This window comes from Artemia sp. Qi Xiang Cuo, chromosome 6 (assembly GCF_049724085.1).
Source record: "Artemia sp. Qi Xiang Cuo chromosome 6, ASM4972408v1, whole genome shotgun sequence".
Taxonomy (NCBI): domain Eukaryota; kingdom Metazoa; phylum Arthropoda; class Branchiopoda; order Anostraca; family Artemiidae; genus Artemia; species Artemia sp. Qi Xiang Cuo.
The window spans coordinates 33,897,152-33,914,604 of record NC_142799.1 but is presented as its reverse complement, the minus strand read 5'-3'; the positions used below and the strand labels follow the sequence as shown (position 1 = coordinate 33,914,604).

At 35.0% G+C, this 17,453-nt stretch overlaps 1 protein-coding gene across 1 annotated transcript in view; it reads right to left on the bottom strand.

The window, feature by feature from the left end:
* Positions 1-15,511, bottom strand: part of LOC148951153 (uncharacterized) — a 212,444-nt gene extending 196,933 nt beyond the window's left edge. The window contains exon 1 of the mRNA XM_089090162.1: positions 15,474-15,511. The gene's annotated coding sequence lies outside the window, so the exon portion shown is untranslated. The remainder of the gene's footprint in view (positions 1-15,473) is intronic.
* Positions 15,512-17,453: the final 1,942 nt, after the last annotated feature.

Sequence of the window (17,453 nt, the reverse complement as noted above, 5' to 3'; positions counted from 1 at the left end):
TGAAATATAATACACTGCTCTACCATAGTCATAGTCCTATAAAGGCTGCATTGGCCGAACGATTAATAAGAACTATTCGACTTTTAATTTCAAGATATTGTACATTGAAAAATACACCTGCTTTTATTCATGATTTAGATGAAAATCATGTTGATTTATAATCAACGACCTCATCGATCATTGTCCAAGTCAACCCCAACGGGAGTTTAACATCTGATTATAACAAAATTGATACGTTTCTTAAAAAATATTCCAATGAAACGATTGTGAAGAAGCAAAAGTTGGATGCTGGTAATACTGTTCGAATTAATAGAATAACTAATGTTTTTGAAAATGGTAATTACTTGTGGTCCGCTGAACGTTTTAAAGTGGCCAAAATCCTAGACACTAAGCCTATAACTTATCGTTTGCGCGAAACCAAAGACGAAGAGATTCTCAGCGGCTCTTATGACTATGAATTACAAAAAGTTAAAAATAATAGTGAAATCTACCAAATTGAAAAGCTATTAAAGACTCGTACTCGCAGGGGTAAGAAAAGTTACTTGTTCGGTGGCTAGGATACAACTCTGATTTTGATTCTTGTATCGGTGTTGAAGATATTGACAATGCCCAATGATTTCTATGTAGCATTTATGTCCAACGTTTCCGATCCTCTCTACAATGACTTGAATAAAACAAGTGATTTTTGGACGAAACTCTCCCCCGCCATTAAATTCGATGACGGAAAGTATTAAGTGGCTCTTGTCGACTGTATTCTAAAAAATACCTATGACATTCTGAGAAAAGATCGTGTGTATAATATAAAAGTTATACCATTCGACTCTTCACTCTTTGTTGAGTATGAATAGATTGAAGCATTTTAATCTTGTGAATATCCAGATGTCACATTGAATTATATTGAATATGATAGTATGACGGATTTGCGTCGTAAAATCAATAGAAAAATCTCATATCGTAGGAATGGTACATTCCATTTTAATTATTCAATGGAACACGATAGGATTTATATTACCTCACCTGTTGACACTGAAATGATTCATTTCAATGATAATCTGAGAGATGTTCTTGGTTACAAACAGAATATGATCAATGGGAAAAACGCTGGCACTGTTAACGGGATGGATCAAGTTATTTTTGCTGATTATCCACCTGTTTTCGCCTGGGACTCTTGCATATTTTTTTATGCATCCTTTGTGGAAACATCGAGAGTTGGTAATTCAAATGTCCCCCTCCTTCGTGTTTTTGAACGAAAAACAACTCATGAACTTATTCATAAATATAATATAAAGCATCTTTAGTATGTTCCTGTAAACACTTCGTATCTGGAACTCTGTCAGTTAACACTAAGAAGTGAATTGGGTGACCCTCTAGCAATAACAACAGGCTTAGCAGTGATTATATGTCATTTTCAACCCATCGTCGTTGACAGCACCACCTAAAAGGAACTCTAGACGAATTCAATTTGTCTGTCCTGATATAAATTGCTATGTTGGTGCCCTGAGTCCAAGTCAAATAGGTATGGATTAGACAACTACAAGGGGCGTACCACGATGTCTGGCTATGGTCTTGGTAGCTTGTTTGTTAGGCTATTTCGTTCTGCACTACCCCTTGCCAGAAAATATCAAAGGATTTTAATAGCATAGGATTTTAAAGTCATCCATAAGGAAAATAGCATTGGATTCCGAGCGCATGCCTTGTTTCTAGGCGAAATTACCAGGTAGCAGACTTCCCCCTTATTTTCCCCCTAGACTTGTCTAAACGGCCATTTTGTACGAAATCATGTCTAAACATGTTTTTTGACACCCTCTAGGAGACATTTTTTTTTATCCCAAGTCAGTTTCTTTTTGGAAGTGAGACAGTCAACATAGAAAAATGTTTTACACATGCCCATTATGCTTGTATACATTGGGCAGCTGTGGTCATCCTGTGAGAATTGTACTTTTGCTGATGACTATAATGAAAAGTTTAAATTATGCAATCTGTGTAAATTGCATAGAGGATATGCAGTGCAAATTAAGGACTGTAAATCATGGTTTGAAGAGATTTGTGACTCTCATAATAGAAGATTCTTACGCTCCAATTATCACTATGATAAATGCGATCAATGGGAGAATACTTACCCTGGCATGATTGCGAAAAACCCTAAACGTGAGTTCAGTTTATTTTTAAGAGATTGGTATCGTGGTTTTAAATTATTTTGAGAATAAGAACCTTGTCTATGCTTCAATTGCTGGAATAATTAGTCTGATTTTTACGAGAGCGTAGTGAAAATGCCGGCTACTGTGATTATAAACCTACAGACTTTTATTTGGCTGTTACAGAAAGTGATTCTTCATATGAGAATTTTATGTGACATTGCTTCAAATAAGCAAATTGAAACACGTTAATTTTATAATATGAATCAGAGTATTATTATTAACTTTACAAAGAGATTTAATAAAAACTAAATTATATATTGTAGAAAATGTGACCCTGCCTATGTATGTCAAGTTGAATACAAATCGAATCCTGATGAGCTGTTACCACTTATCGTTTCTGATGATTAACTATACGTAGAAAAAGAAATCTAAAAAACGACACTGTGTTTTGTATATATACAAATTTTATAAACAAATTTACATACTTTTTTAAAGCATTTCTAGGGCACTGAAATTTATATTATAGAGACAGGAAAGAGTAATTTCAACAAGAAAGTCATTCAATCAAGGATTGTTGCCATTAATCTTGAGGAATTCCATATAAGTATATCCAGGACTTCGAAAAATAAAATATAAGAGGGCATGAGAACCACAGCTTTTCGTTGATAGATCTTGTACCCGCTTCCGATTTTAAATAATCTATTTTTCACTCTAATCAAAAAACTTTTTAATGTGAGGTGTGTAGAATGTATACGGTAGGCCAAGCGAATAAAAAAATTCTATATTGCTTCTTGTTTCAAAGATACATAACCAATGAACAGTCTATACCGTTGATGGACTGCTGTTAACATTTATAATGATATTGTAAGCATGTTGAATATGGTCCAGGAAATACGAAGGTATGCAATAAGATTTATATTTGGACATGTAGGGATCCATATTGAATACACTCATTATTTGATTCGTGTTCATGGTGCCAAGTACACTTCGGTCAGAGGTAATTTTCCAAAAGGTTTCAAACTGATTTAGCGAGATTAATTCAATACTTTCCTCCAATGGCTCGGCAAAGATACACTCTAAACGTACATTACTCGTCTGGACAATACTCATATCTTGAGTACCGGACAAATCCAATACAATAATGCCATGAGTTTTTCCAAACATATCTTCACTTATACCATTTGTGAATAATTGAGAATCTCGATCTAAGGATTACATTGTCAATTCGTATACGGTCCTGCAGGATTTATCAAATGATAAATTGTAGAGCGAAATTCCATTTACTTTACATACAAGTGATAAGAGTCCAAACAGTTCAAATTTGTGCGGGGATTCTGTCCATGATCCAACAGTGCTAGCACTTTTTACAAAAGCCAATTTTGAACGATTTTCGCCATTGATAAATGATGAGTCGGTATGGGTACGCGGACCTGTAGCAATATGGCGTTGATTCGTGATAGTAAGAGGCAAGAGCAGTTTGATATTATTTTCAGCAGCTCTTAGTTTTTCAATTGCCAAAGCAACAGAATGCAAAACTTGTTGTTTTTTTACATGAAGTATTGCCGACGTGAGAGAGACTGTTAAATCGTATGCAGCAGCCAGTACTTTTCGCATAATATAATTGGACGGTGCAAGTTGTAGTTTTATATCAATCTTTACAATGGGAGGCAGCCATTGAGGTATATTAAATATCTCATGATTTAGTTTCCCAACTAAATGTAAATCTTTAGTAGTCACCTCTCTAAGTATATTAGTGACATCAGTATCTGATGTGACATCAGTATCAGTATCTGTTTTATATTCATAACCCAGAGCTTAGTGACATCAGTATCAGTATCTGTTTTATATTCATAACCCAGGGCTTGTCCAAACAACATCTTATAAGACATTGGTGTTATCAACATGAATTGTACATATCTTGCATAATTTGTAAGATTATTGCTCGTGCTCACCAATGTTCCATTTATGTAGACACTTATTTGTCGAAATAAATTGTGTAGTACACAATTTTCGTAGGATAACCCCTCGGATGCACTTGGTTTTTCATTGTAAGATTTTTTAACAATAACGTTTAAATCTATAAATGTCAAGGTCAAATCTATGAAGTAATCTTCATTGGAATAAATTTGAAAATGGACATTTTCAGAGAGCGGCTGTTGAGGGTAAAATTGTTTATAGTATCCATGTTTTACACTGACGTCTGCATTTTCTACATTGAAAAGATTTAGAGATGAGGTGACTGAAGGGTGAGAATCTTTATGTGGTAGATGTGCCATTTTCTAGGAAAAGACATCCTTTTTGGGCCTTTTTATTTTCTTCTTCTTTGATGCTTTACGCTTCCCGGCTGAGTTGAGACTAATGAGTGATGAGGTATTTCGCACCCTTTTTAAACCTTTTCCGCGTTGTTTCAATCACTCACCAAGGGATCGTACTCTCGACCGGAGATTTTGCGAAACGCTTTCTTGAATATCTTTCCCAGAGCCCCAATCATGTAATGTAGAGAACGCAAAATCTGCTGAGACCGGTGCAATATATTTTTTGGCGAGGGGTAGTGCAGAGCGAAACAGCTTAGCAAACCAATTTCCGAGACCGTACCCGGGAATTCGCGAACGACCCATATAATAGTCCATTTCATGACCCAACTGTCGAGGTCCAAGAGTAGCAACATAGCAATCAATAATAATAAATGAGTTCTATTACCCATCTCACTGAATGGGTCGAAAATGACATGTAATCACGGCCAAACCCTTTGTGATTGCTAGAGGATGTCCCAATTCACTTCTTAATGTTAACTGATAGCTCCAAATGCGAAGTGTTGACTGGAATGTATTGAAGGTGCTTAATATTGTAGTGATGAATGTGGTCATTAGGGGTTTTTCATTCAAGAACACTTAGGAGGGGAACATCGGTATTACCCACTCTTTATATCTCAACAAAGGATGCATAAGAAAATATACAACTGTCCGAGGAGAAGGCGGGTTGATACTCTGCGAAAATACCACGATTCATGCTATTAGTGCTTCTAGCACTTTTACTATTGATTATATTATTTTTAAAACCAAGAACTTCATTTAGATTATCGTTGAGAATAACCTTTTTATTGTCAATGGGTGAACTAATGTAGATTTTGCCCTCTTTCTTTGAATAATTGAATTGAAAAGCACCATTTTTATGATATAAAATTTTTCGTTGATAGCACGACAACAAATCATTCATACCCCAAACTCCATGTATGGTAATGTGGTAAAGGGATATTCATATGAATTGATCTTTTCAATTACATGTTGATCGTTAACGATTGGCCAATCATGTGGTCTAATTTTTATATAGTATGTACGATCCTTTCTTGGAATATCATGTATTTTTAAGAATACAATCTACAAGAGCAACTTCATACCTTCCCTTGAATTTAATGGCAGGGGAGATTTTTGTCCAAAAGTCGCTAAATTTATTCAAATCTAAATTTATCCATAAAAAGGATTAGAAATATTGGACATGAATGTAACATTAAACCTTCAGACATTATGAATATCTTCAGCGGGTATCCACGAATCAGAATCAGAGCTGTATCCTAGCCAGCGAACAAGCAACTGTCGCTTAACCTAGCGAGTACGAGTCTTTGATACTTTTTTAATTTGATGGGTTTCACTATTTCCAACTTTTTGCAATTCAGAGTCATAACAACCGCTAAGAATCTCTTCATCTTTAATTACACGAAGACGATATGTTATAGGTTTAGTGTTCAAGACTTTTGACACTTTAAAAAGTTCAGTGTTCCAAAAGTAATTTCCCTTTTTTTATTGCACGATTGATTTGAACAGTATGAACAACATTAATATAACATTAATTTTTTGCACTTCATAACAACATAATTTGCACTTAACTGAAAAAATATAAATATTCTTACTTTTATAACTTTCATAAATCAAATAAAATTAACATTTTGATTACTAAATATCAGTATATGTATATTAAACTGACAATGCATATTCCATTTGTATTTTTTTCAGTAAAGTATAAATTATGTTCTGGCCTTGGGAAGGCATAGGGGTTTTGAGCCCAACTTATGTTAATTTCTGCTCGTTTAGAGTTTGAATCGCTTATTTATTGTTATTTCTGTTCGTTTTGGGTTTCACTTATTTATCATTGCTGATTTGCGTTAGTTTCACGCTTCGTAGATTATTTGATTTCATTTTTGCTCATTTTTTGTTTAATGGAGTTCTACACTTTTCTTTGGAAAACTTATTTTGTGGAATTTTTTTTTTTTTATTAATTTGTGTTGGTTTTATATTGACATAGTCTTTTTAGGGAAGAAGAAAATAATACTTTAAATCTTTGAATTTTTTTAAGACTTTATAGTTTGGCCTGCTATTTGTATGCTGGCGAAGAATTTTCAGCAATTTTTAACAACATACACCCTTTTAAAAATCTGGACACAAATAGTAGTGTTTAATTTCGTTTCATACCTCCTCTAGTTGACCTAAAATGGAAAACTTGATACCATTCGCAAAACAATCTGCTTACTTTCTTTGATAGCTTGGATACACTTACGCTATTTTGACTTGGTTAAATTTTAAGAGCAGAAGTAGCCCCAAAAGCTTGAACATAATAACCTCAGTCGTTCTTGGGATACTGCTGAGATGCCTTATTGGGAATTAGTATTAACACAGTTCATTTTGATTTAATTTTAAGGCAACATTTCGTTTTTAAACATAAAGGCAAATGGGAGGCTGGGTGTGGGAGGGGGATTAGTTGCCCTCCAATCACTTTCGACTATCAAAAAGGGCATCAAGCCTTTCTGTTTTCAATCAAATGAGCCCTTTTCGAAGTTCCTACGACAACTCCTTCGATACGAAGTGCCCTGGTCTAAACAACAACAACAACAACAAAAAATCATACATTATACCCACATCGATCTTTACTATAAAAATTTCAAGCCTTCCAAACACTTTTGACTATTAAAAAAGGCACTATGCCTTTCGATTTCCAATCAAATCAACCTTTTTTTAGTTTCAACGACAACGCTTTCTATGAACACCTTATATGTCCCCAAGGCATAAATGACAACCCTTGCCCTGAGGGCTGTGAGGGCAGTTGTCATCCTCTATGACATAATTTCCAGAACTTTCAGCTATGTAAAAAAAAATTCACAATTTTCATTGGATGTGTTTGGGAAAATGGTTAGTCACTCTCCCATCACTTTCAACTATTAAAAAAGGCACTAGCCCTTTCAATTTCCAATCAAATGAGCCCTTTTGAAGTTTCTACGACAACGCTTTCAATAAAACCTTATATGCCCCCAGGGCATAACTTACAACCCTTGCCCTGAGGGCTGGGGTGGGGTTGTCACACTCAAAGACCTAATTTACAGAAATTTCTACTACGTTGAACACAATGGCTATCTGAAAATTTTCATGGGTGTGTTTAGGGGAATGGTGCGCTTGAGAGGGTGGTTAGTTACCCTCCAATAACTTTTGACTATTAAATAGGGCACTAGCCCTCTTAATTCCCAATTGAATGAGCCGGTTTTGAAGTTTTTACGACAACTCTAACTATAGAAACCTTAAATGCCCCCAGGGCACAACTTACAACCTTTGTCCTGGGAGCTCTGGGGGGTTTGTCATCCTTAAATACATAATTTTCAGAACTTTCAACTACGTTGATCAAAATGGCTATCTCTAAACTTTGATTGAATGTGTTTGGGGAAATGGTGGGCGTGGGAGGGGGGTCAATTACACTCCACTCATTGTTGATTATTAAAAATGGCAATTTCAATTTCCAAACAAATGAGCCAAATATTTTTTGATAACTTGATTGGTGATTGGATTTGAATAAAATAAATTCAAATATTTTGCCTAGAAAATAGACTGTCGTGTTGTAGTATTTCACATTTTGAATATCTCATGCAAGGGGTACAATAGATTATTTGTTTTGAAAATTCGAATAAAGAAAGTTTTAAGAGAGTACATGTGAGTATATTTTTTTTTTTTAGTAATGATAGTGTTGATTTCAATTATACAAAACCTACCAGACAGCTTTCTTGGCCAACCAGACAGGTTTCTGGGCCAACAAGACGGGTTTCTTGGCAAACCAGATAGGTTTCTAGGCCAACAAGACATGTTTATGGGCTAATAGGTATATGGTAATACTTTGGGTACACCACATACGGCAAGCTAAATGGACTTTGAGGCTTGATAAAATCAAACTATGTCGTTATTCTAGTTTTTCTAAACCAGTATTACCTATAACTTAATATATTCAAATATTTTTTTGATAACTTAATTGGTTATTTTTACGTGAAAACAACTTCAACCGTGGCCCGCTCCCCACACACAAAATTAAATTATAAAAAAGTTTCTTCAACTGAAAGTAAGGAGCAACATCAAAACTTAAACGGGCAGAAATAGAGGCTGTTTCCAAAGATTTAGGATTCATTAACTTTAGTGTTGCCAGTCAAAAGCTATGAGCTTGAGAAAATTGCCTGATTATCAAAAAATGGGGAAACACCCTCCAAAAGTCGACAGGAATGGAATTGTCTTGAGGGGGGAATTTTCCATGGAAAAGGGGAAGGGTATTTTTACGTGAAAACAACTTCAACCGTGGCCCGCTCCCCGCGATCAGAAATTAAATTATAAAAAAAAGTTTCTTCAACTGAAAGTAAGGAGCAACATCAAAACTAAAAGGGGCAGAAATAGAAGCTGTTTCCAAAGATTTAGGATTCATTAACTTTAGTGTTGCCAGTGAAAAGCTATGAGCTTGAGAAAATTGCCTGATTATCGAAAAATGGGGAAACACCCTCCAGAAGTCGACAGGAATGGAATTGTCTTGAGGGGTGAATTTTTCATGGAAGAGGAGAAGGGTATTTTTACGTGAAAACCACTTCAACCGTGGCCCGCTCCCCGCGATCAGAAATTAAATTATAAAAAAGTTTCTTCAACTGAAAGTAAGAAGCAACATCAAAACTTAAACGGGCAGAAATAGAGGCTGTTTCCAAAGATTTAGGATTCATTAACTTTAGTGTTGCCAGTCAAAAGCTATGAGCTTGAGAAAATTGCCTGATTATCGAAAAATGGGGAAACACCCTCCAAAAGACAACAGGAATGGAATTGTCTTGAGGGGGGAACTTTCCATGGAAGAGGGGAAGGGTATTTTTAAGTGAAAACAACTTCAACCGTGGCCCGCCCCCCGCGATCAGAAATTAAATTGTAAAAAAGTTTCTTCTACTGAAAGTAAGGAGCAACATCAAAACTTAAACGGGCAGAAATAGAGGCTGTTTCCAAAGATTTAGGATTCATTAACTTTAGTGTTGCCAATCAAAAGCAATGAGCTTGAGAAAATTGCATGATTATCGAAAAATGGGGAAACACCCTCCAAAAGTCGACAGGAATGGAATTATCTTGAGGGGGAATTTTCCATGGAAGAGGGGAAGGGTATTTTTACGTGAAAACAACTTCAACGGTGGCCCACCTCCCGCGGTCAGAAATTAAGTTATAAAAAAGTTTCTTCAACTGAAAGTAAGGAGCAACATCAAAACTTAAACGGGCAGAAATAGAGGCTGTTTCCAAAGATTTAGGATTCATTAACTTTAGTGTTGCCAATCAAAAGCAATGAGCTTGAGAAAATTGCATGATTATCGAAAAATGGGGAAACACCCTCCAAAAGTCGACAGGAATGGAATTGTCTTGAGGGGGAATTTTCCATGGAAGAGCATGGAAGAGCAACGTCAAAACTTAAACCGGGAGAAATAGAGGCTGTTTCCAAAGATTTAGGATTCATTATAAAAAAAATTAACAAGAAATCTCTGAATAAAATATTTTTGGAGGGATGGGAGCGGGGTGTCTTAGAGTACTTATAGTGCTGTACTATGGGCCGAGTTGCTAGCGAAAAACCCGTGTGAATGACCTGAAATAAATTTTTTTTATAAGAAATGGCTGAAAAGTGTTTTGGGGGAGATGGGTATTAGTCTCTCATAGGCGTGTGTTTTCTGAACCCTATAAAAATAAACTATTTCCGTAAAATCTGAGCTAATAAAGGTTTTGACCGTAAACTCTAGTTTTTTTTTTAAAGAAAATTAAGGAAAATACAATTCTCTGGTTCAGGTGTGAAACTTAAGTCTATTTTTGGATTAAAAAATAAAACTATATCCGGAAAATCTGAACTAATAATTCAATATTTTTTTCATAAAAAAAAATTTTTTTTTTAAACTTCGAAATTTTTCAACTTTATTTATTTTTTTTTCTTTTTGTACGTATCTTAAAATTTCAAAATATGCTTACGGTTCTAACAATTGTGTTCTATGATTCGTCAGAGACACGATGTGGCTTTCCCACTGGCATTCTATGACCGGTTATCGTCACTACCTAGTCTAATACATGTATTAAATCAGTATTTTTTACGCAGTGGAACGATAAACACATAAGTCGTATCTTAAAAAAAAAAAGAAAAAAAGTGAAGATGGAACATTTTAATAGAGTGTGTTCACATAACAAGGCTATTGTAGCATTGAATGCTGACAAGGAGAAGTATTGAAGCTATGAAACAAGTACAAGTGGTTGCACTATTGGAAATGTATGCTTGCAGTGTCATAACAGTAAGGAATTACATTTCTTTGGAATACCGAACACATTCAACTCTTATGATGGTGGTTATGCGAGATTGAGAACTCCAGAGATGATTGCACTCAAAGAGAATGCTAACATAAAAATAATTGTTGATGATAGAGGACATCTCCTTGCTACTGGTGCAGGTAACACATTACCTACGGATACATCCAATCATCAGCTTTCGGGTATTAGCATTCAACGGAAGGCTAATAAAAGAAAGGCCTACTCTGCTACTAATATCGTAAACCATATCTTGTTTACGTGCCGAAACTGTTACCTGTGTAAAAATAATGTGTTAATAGACAGTGAAATTGCCAGAAAAATAAAAATGGCATTGTCAGAAAATATCACTACGGAATATAAAGATGAAACGATGAAAAACAAAGCACCAGCAAACGTTACTGGCCTTGATCAAACAGTCAATGAATCAAATAATACCAAAGATGAAAAGCATATTGAGCCTGTTCATGAGACACCAGTAAAAATTGTGTATGATTCAAAATGGAATAACGATTATTCTACTGATTACGAACTAAGAGAAGACAACAACTACAATATCAAGAGAGAACATGGTGAACTATTTTATGGAACAGATTCAAAATGTCCAAAGTTAATCATTGATATTAATAATGTATCATAATATATTTTTGTATTAATATTCAACAAAGTATTATTTCATTAAAAATATTACATTGCTATGTGTTCGTTATTTTTTAGAGTAAGCTAGCATATCAAGCGTTTAGAATGTCTATTAAAACATCGGAGATGTAAGAAAAGGAATTTCCGTACATCTATTGTCAGACACACTATTTCCGTAAAATCTGAGCTATTAAGGGTTTTTGACTTTTTATTAAGGGTTTAAGTTTTTGTGTGTGTGTGTGTAAGTTTTTGTGTGTGTGTAAGTTTTTGTGTGTCTGATCGCGGGGAGCGGGCCAAGGTTGAAGTTGTTTTCACGTAAAAATAACCAATCAAGTTATCAAAAAATATTTGAATATATTAAGTTATAGGCAGTACTGGTTTAGAAAAACTAGAATAGCGACATAATTTCACTTTATCGAGCCTCAAATTCCATTTAGGTTGCCATATATGGTGTACCCACAGTATTTCCATACATCTATTTGTCCATAAACCTGTCTGGTTGGCCCAGAAACCTGTCTAGTTGGCCCAGAAACCCGTCTGGTTGGCCCTGAAGCCTGCCTGATTGGCCATAAAAAGTGTCAGATAGGTTTTTGTATAGTTGAAATCAACACTATCATTACTAAAAAAAAATATACTCACATGTGCTCTCTTAAAATTTTCTTTATTCGAATTTTCAAAACAAATAATCTATTGTACCCCTTGCATGAGATATTCAAAATGTGAAATACTACAACACGAAAATCTATTTTCTAGACAAAATTTTTGAATTTATTTCATTCATATCCGATAACTAATCAAGTTTTCAAAAAATATTTGAACATATTAAGTTATAGGTAATGATAATTTAGAAAAACTAGAACATTGACTTAATTTTACTTTATCAAGCCTCAAATTTCATTTAGATTGCCGTTTATGATGCATCCACAGTATTCCTATACACCTATTAGCTCAGAAACCTGTCTGGTTGGCCCAGAAACCTGTGTGGTTGGTCCTGAAACCTGTCTGATTAGCCAAGAAAGCTGTCTGGTAGGTTTTATATAGTTGAAATCAACACTATCATTACTTTCTTATGCAATTCCAATGTGTAATTGACCTATATATCACTGGCCTTGGTAAGTCAATGCACAGGCTAGACTACTTTTTTAGTGAAATTAAATGTATATTTTCATGTGTATCTGAAACTGTTTATATAGATACTACTGATATTTTCCAGAAAAATTGCCTACGGATTGTTCTGGGCACCCGGCTGACTGACCGCATTTCAAACAGTAGGCTGTACGAAAAATGTGGTTCAATCTTGCTATTTTAGGGTTATAATGAAAGAAAGGTTGAGATCGCTAGGGCACGTTCTGCGGATGAAAGATGAGTCCTTATTTTATACCATTTTAAAGTGTCATGGCCGCTTTTCTGACAATGCCCTCCACCTCCCTTTCTGATGTTCCATATATAGTCCTAGGATAGGCCTGTAGGCTACATTAAACCGAAAGAAAGTACTAAAACAACGAAACTCTTACTTTATAATATGTAGCATGTTTCTGTTTATCAGATTAGCATGTTTCTTTCCAGTATATTACAGTTTTTAAATCATTTCAAATAATAGGTCTATTTTGCCTAGTATTCAATTTGATTGTAGTCCCTTAGACGCAACTGAATTTTGTCGAGTCTAGACAGTCTAGACTGGAGCGACGACTGAAGAGATGAAAAAATAACTAAGAATTATATAATTAGGGCTATATACCGGGCCATCAGGCCATCCTTATTCGTAGATTAGTAGGCTAATGTAAACTCCGACTTCGTGCTTTTTTCAGAAGAAGGCATAGACAAGAATAGGGTACAGGCTAAGCCTAGAATTTTGGCTACGGAGGAGGAAGCATGTTAAAAACAAATCCTAACCTACTTCAGGTGCGCAAATATGGTTAACAAACTTTGAAGGTTTACCATATAATACGGAAGTACCTATACTTGGTACTTCCATATTATATGGTAAACACGCGACAATTTGGATCGCAAAGATGAGACAATAACGCTTTTCACCGTCTTTATACCAGACAATTAGCTAGCTCGGTGGAAAACTGCATTGTAGCTATATTTTGATCAAATATTTAGTTGGTATTTTGGTTAGATTGGGTTAAGTTTTTGGTAAACTTCTATTTTAGCCACTTTTGGCTATCTTGGAACGGGGTTAGGTTAGGAAGACTAAACTTTCAGGGAGGGTTTATAGGCTAAAGTAAGTCCCGGGAAGGTATCCACTCTTTCTCCCTCTAGAGGGTCCTGACCTTTGATGACCTTTAAAAATGTGTGTGTTATAAAAGTGAAACCTTGCAAAATACATCTTCTGCTTAAATTAAGTACAACAAAATTATTTTCAGGTTCAAAAGTTTGCTCAATCCCTATATAAGGTTTTGAAGATATGCCAATACATTTCCGGTACTGTTCTATTAGCTGGTACCCACGCTAGAAGTCAAGTTTGGTTAATGCTAATGAAATAAAACAAAGTAGGATTAAAATACTATAGTTTAGAAACAAATTTGGGCCATATATTTGCACATTAGGGGTGGAGGAGGGGTAAGGCATAGCATATATTAAATACGTAACTTAACCAAACCTAACCTAGGTACCTTTGTCCCCCCGTAAACCCCACAAAACAATAGCTTAAATAGGGTAAACGCAGTGACAAACCAAGCTTTGCGATCCGTTTATCTAATGACAGATACCCGTTTGACTGGTTTCCTTCCACATTTCCCTATACAGTATATCGCATGGGTACCAGCTAATAGAACAATACCACATTTCCTAAATTTTAAAGAAAAAAAAATTTATATGGCTTAAAATTCTACTCAAATAACAGGAATTGCTTCTCCAGAACTAAAGCTAGATAAAAAGAAACTGATAACTGATAACTGATTAAAATATAAAAAAACAAGTTTTTTTCAACTGGAAGTAGGGAGCAACATTAAAACTTAAAATGAACAGAAGTTATTACGTGTATGAGGGGGGTAACCTCCTCCCTTAATACCTCATTATTCACGCTAAAGTTTTTTAGTACTTTTAAAAAAGCTTCTTATTGTTCTCATTAGACCTTGTGTTTCAGGAGTCGTTCTTAAAGAATTGGGACAAAAGCCAAACTTTAGCGTAAAGAGCGAGGTGTTGAGGAGGAGACAATCCCCTTCATATACATAATAATTTCTGTAAGTTTTAAGGGTACTCCTGCACTAAACGGACTCTTTTATATGCTAGTTTGGTTAATGCTAATGAAATAAAATAAAATAAGATGAATACATAATAGTTTAGAAAAAAATTTAGGCTATATATTGGCACATTAGGGGGGGGGGTTGGCAAAGCATACCATATATTAAATGCGTAGCCTAACCTAACCTAGGTAGCTCCCCCCCCCCCTAAACTCCAAAAAACAACAGTTTAAATACAGTTCTTGCCTTTGTTTATATCCCAGAAGGCAGCGTAACCTGTTTTTCATCACGCGTCTTGGTCTATTTCGTGACTGGTTTGCATTACAGTATATAAAAGAGTCCGTTTAGTACAGGAGTAACGTTTTAAGTTTTAATGTTGCTCCTTCCTTTCAGTTGAAAAAACTTTTTTTTTTTTTTTAATTTCTGATCGTTTTTAAATAATCTCAGGAAACCTTGTCCCTATGTCAGTAATGGAACCACGAATATATTTACCACTCAGTCTAATAAGTATCATCACGCAGGCACTTACGCAGGAATTTGTTTCGGGGGGGCCAAATCCTTCAAACCCATTATTCTGTGAGAAAAATTTGAAAATTATGGGAAAATGAAACAATCGTGAGATTTCGGGGGGGGGCCGGGCCCGGAGGCCCCCCCCCGCCTGCGTACGTCCCTGTCATCACGCTAAGAAACTTGCTTCCTTCTGGAACCAAACCAATGACTCTATAATTACTCTTGGCTACTCACTATTATTATTACACAATAATTACTATTGGCTTGTCACCTTTTGTATAAACGGGTGTAATAAAAATGTTCTTAAACAAAATATTATTTAAATCTGTAAATTAAAATTGTTTGATTTGAAATTTACTTCTACGAAATAACATTAAATACAATATATGGGTTACCAGCTTAAAAAAGGTGCACGTTAAAAATCCAATTTCAAGTCAAATGGACTAATTTACTAAAACAACTGACAACTGATATGTTTTGTGAGTCACTTGCTCTAGAACAATTGACAAATTTCTCCTGCTGAAAATATGACGAATCAAACGATCAGATTTAACCTAACCAGCCGCAGGGGCTACGCACTATCCGTTGTCTATACACTAGATGGACGAACTTAGAACCAGAGGCACAGGGGTTTGGGGGGTATGATTAGGGGTAAGGAAGAATTTGGAAAAGGGATAGTTCCCTCCAAGTCTAGGAGCCAAATATTCAATTGAAGCCATGGGCGTAGGCAGCATTAGGCATCATATTGTCTAGGGGGGGGGGGACAGTCGAGAGTGTGATGGAGTTTTATCAACTGCTTTTTCTAAACTATCTGCTTTTTCAGCCATATCTAATGTAAATTTGAAGGTCTAGGGGGGGGGGGGCACCTGCCCCCCCTGTCCCCCCCCTCCCTACGCCCATGATTGAAGCGTCTTATAAGTTTCAGAGAGTTTCAAGAGTCCATATTTGTGTTGATTTATAAAAGTTTCATTTTCATTGGTAAACCAATTTCTATTATATTTTTAAAAGTTTGTACAAAAAGCAGTTGTGGATCCTACGCTACTAAGTAGCTACCTAAAATTTTTCTTTCCATATTTAGAATAAGAAATTTCAAGATGAAGTGAGTTCGTTCAAAATTTAGTAGGTTATCGCATAATAATAACAACAATAATGATATTAAGAACATTAATGCGACAATACCTAATACTAGGGTAAACATAGCAACCTTAATGGATGGTAGCAGGGCCATATCAAGGATTTTGGTTTGGGGGGGGGGGCATTATTTTTGGAAGGAGGGTACGAAAACGCATCAACAGTTTATTTATATGCAAACACCCTACCCCCTTATACGGCCTTGCACCATAGCCAGCCAAAAATACAAATGAATGTGCATTGTCAGTTTAATATACATATACTGATATTTAGTAATCAAAATTTTAATATTATTTGATTTATTAAATTTATAATAGTAAAAGCATTTATATTTTTTTCAGTAAAGTGCAAATTATGTTCTGACCTTGGGAAGGCATAGGGGTTTTGCGCCCAATTTATGTTAATTTCTGCTCGTTTTGAGTGTGACTCAGTTATTTATTGTAATTTCTGCTCATTTTGGGTTTCATTTATTTATCGATGCTGATTTGTGGTAATTTCACGCTAGGTAGATTATTTGATTTTATTTTTGCTCATTTTTTGTTTAATGGAGTTCTTCACTTTTCTTTGAAAACCTTATTTTGGGGAAAAAGTTTTTTTAATTAATTTAACAGGAAAGACAGGACCGGCCTAATATTTGACTAATCTGTCAACTGTTTAAAGGTGTATTTATTGTTGAATTAATTCGAGTAACATCTAAGAATATAATACATTGTGCTTTAAAGTATGGTCATTTAAAGCCATATTTGCTAAATTTGATTTTATATTTGCTAAAAATAACCTAAAGTTGTTACTTTACATACCATTTTAATCGGAACCCGTTTGCCATATAATTATTTGCTTTAGATTTAAACAATAGAAATTGGACTAAATTAACTTCAGACCACCTTGATTTAGCCCGCTTTAGTTTTCCAACAATAGAGATTGAAAATCCTTGCATGATTTTGCTTAAAAACGTTGCAACATGCCTACCTCCCTACTAAAAAAGTTGGTTCTGCGTTTAGGGCCCGTGCATTTCTAACTCTTTATTTTTGTGGTTTGAAAATATTTACACGTACATAATACATTTCGTTTAGATCTTTAATTTAATAAATAAAAAGTAGGCCTAACCTTTAACATATCCGACAATTTTTTTTTCATCTCGAAAACCTCATGTTTATGGGATTACAACCTCTCTGGTAGTGTCACTCAGTTCGAGATATAATGACATACAATAATTACATATTGGATTTATATGGTCAGGGATG